Consider the following 3,139-nt stretch of genomic DNA (forward strand, 5'->3'; position numbering starts at 1 on the left):
TTAGAAGAATGGCATCTACGCTAATATTAGTCTGTTTCTTTATTATTCCGAGATCACCGTAGCCACCAGATCCAGTCTGTATCCAGATCAGATGGTCACTGCAGTTACCCGGATCCAGTACGTAACCAGTATGCCTCTAGTTGGGGACACTTAATATCCAGCGATATCGTCGACTTGATTGCACAGATACTATTTAAACTGAACTGAGCTGGATGATGACATCACTGAATTCAATGATGAACTGCCTTTAACTGAAAATTGAGTGTTTACTACTGTCATTTTGCATTATTGACACACTATTTTCCTATTTAATACTGTAAAGTTGCTTTGACAATCTGTATTGTTAAAAGCCCTATATAAATAAAGGTAAAAAAAAGATATATTTTGCACATTCAGATGCCGCAAACAGTAATTTGACATTTGTAACATTTTAAAAGGCATGTTATTGCATTAAATGTTTCAAGCATAACATGAACTGAAAAGACTTCACAGTACATCCACGAACAACAGCAAATTATATACATACATCTATATAATATGTGTGTGTGTCTATGTAAATACTAAAAATAATGTAAAAAATAAAAATGGCTATAAAATAGTTTTTGGGCTCTCTGTACTTTACTTCATAGTGTGATTGTCCATTATTGCATTATGCATTGAGCTTGCGGCCTTGGGCACATTGGGAAATAGCGGTCATTTCCTTCAAGTTTTTCTGAAGGCTAAATCAGTTTACTGCATGCTCTGTTGTTTTGTAACTATGCAATTAAACCAGGACAGGACAGATGAACTCATTCACTATTGTGTGCATGCATACATCTAGAACCTTCACAAAGGTTCCCACTGATTGATACCTGTCAATGTGCCTTTTTTAATAAGTCAGCCCAGCCAAGGCATGCAGAAAACACCTGTTAACCCAACTTATCGCCTGCCCAACCCCTCTGCTCTTCACTGCCACCATGACTACAGGGGTCCATTTCACCCTTGACTGTCAGCTCATCCATACACACTGGACAGCAGCCAGGCCCTCAGAGATATCTGGCAATCTTTCATAAATGTCTTGTATGTTGACAAGTTATATTACCAGAGGTGTAAAGTATTGGAGTAAATGTAATTAGTTACTGTACTTGAGTATCTTTTCAGATACTTTGTAGTTGTACTGAGTATCAAAGATATTAGCAACTTTTACTCTTTACTTCACTACATTTTTGAATGAGTATCTGTACTCTTTACTCCACTACATTTGAAATGAGTGTTGCAGTTACACATTATATTTAGCATGGACCTAGTTTTTTTTCTGCAGCAGTTTATTTCTGCTACAAAAGACGTGATATTGCCTAGTACAGGTCACTGAAAGTACTGCATCTCGTGCGTTTTGCCCTTACTCACTCAAACTTTTCAACAAGGCTACTTTATGTGAATGCGAGTTCCTTAGCAAGTATTTGTGAATCACAGGTGTTTTATATATGAGATGAGGACATGACTGCAGCCCATGTCTCTTTGACTAGTACATCTTTGAGCCTTTGTTTAGTATAAGTAAAATACTTAAGTGCTGTTAAAATCAGATACTCTAAGACTTTTACTCAAGTTGTTTTGGAATTGGTGACTTGTAAAATGTAGTGGAGTAATTTACACTGTAAGGTATCTGTACTTTTACTCAAGTATGTTTTTTAGGTACTCTTTACACCTCTGTATATTACCCACCTAGTTTCCTTATATGAGAACCTGATACATTAGTGACCTTAGGACAATCTCAGTCAGATCACTCTTAAGATTTCAGGTGTGTTTATTTCACTTGCTTTTATCTCAGGTAAGGACAGATGGGGTCTGTGATATTAGATGTCAAACTGCTTTGGTCGAACCGCACTGCACTTCTGTCATTTTAGTTTTAGAGTCTTTACTGAGTCATATGAACACTCATTGTTTTGAGTAGCACCATTAGACCACAGCAGCTGCAGATTATGCACTGATCTCACCAGGGTTTTTACAGCAAAAAGATTAGACTAGACATGTGTGGAATAAAAACGGCATTTATTATTTTCCAAATATATTTTTGCTATTTCATGATTTATTTATTTTTTTCATGTTGTAAAATATTAGTTTGCTTGGTCATGCTTTAAACCAGTATGTTTTACAAGACATGCTCTGTATCTGAATTTGTGTACTTCTCTATTACAGTAGGCCAAATGAGTAGGATGGCTGAATATTATAAGTAATATTATAAGTATTTAATATTATAAGTACTTTTGAATATAAGTTTTTTTTATACAGCAATGATTAAACTGATCAAAAGTGACAATAAATATATTTACAATTATAAAAAAAAAAAAAAATTCTGTTTTAAATGATTGTTTTTTTTTACTTTCTATTCATCAACGAATCCTGAAAAAAACAGCAGCAAACTGTTTTCTGCATGATAATAATTAATAAGAAACCTTTCTTGAGCACCAAATCAGCATATTAGAAAGACTTCTGTAAGATCGTGTGACACTGAAGACTGAAGCTGCTAAAAATCAGCTGCCATCACAGCAATAAATTACATGTTAAAATATATTAAAATAGAAAATGTTATAAGTTACTATTCCACAATATTGCTGTTTTTACAGTATTTTTGATCAAACAAACGAATGCCTTGGTGAGCATAAGAGACTTTGTAAAAAAACAAAAAAAAAATAGTGTATACAGTGTGTAATGTGGGGTTTGGGTTTTGTTTTTGTGTCATGTTCTCATGTCTTTTATTTTGTAATTGTTTCACCCTGTCAGTGTCATGCTTCCCTTGCCCTCATGTATCTCTGCCTTGTGTATGTGTCATGTTCTGATTGGTTGTCTAGGTCATGTGTCTTGTTTCCCATTTGTTTGTTCATGTCATGTGACCCTCTTTGTTTGCTATAAGTAGCCATGTCGTTGCCTTTGTTCCTGGTCGTGTATTGATGTTGTAACCCGCTGTCGGTGAGTCTAGTCTGTTCATGCCTAGTCAAGTCAATTGAACTGTCTGTTCATGTCAAGTCAAGTCTGTTCATGTCAAGTCAAGTCGCGGATTATTGTTTGGATGTTTGGATCACACTGTAAATAAACTGCACTTGGGTTCTCACTTATGCTCGCCTTCAGTGGATTAATTCGTTACAGAATACACGACCGCAAA

This window comes from Sinocyclocheilus anshuiensis, unplaced genomic scaffold (genome assembly GCF_001515605.1).
Source record: "Sinocyclocheilus anshuiensis isolate Anshui unplaced genomic scaffold, SAMN03320099.WGS_v1.1 scaffold220, whole genome shotgun sequence".
NCBI classification, from domain to species: domain Eukaryota; kingdom Metazoa; phylum Chordata; class Actinopteri; order Cypriniformes; family Cyprinidae; genus Sinocyclocheilus; species Sinocyclocheilus anshuiensis.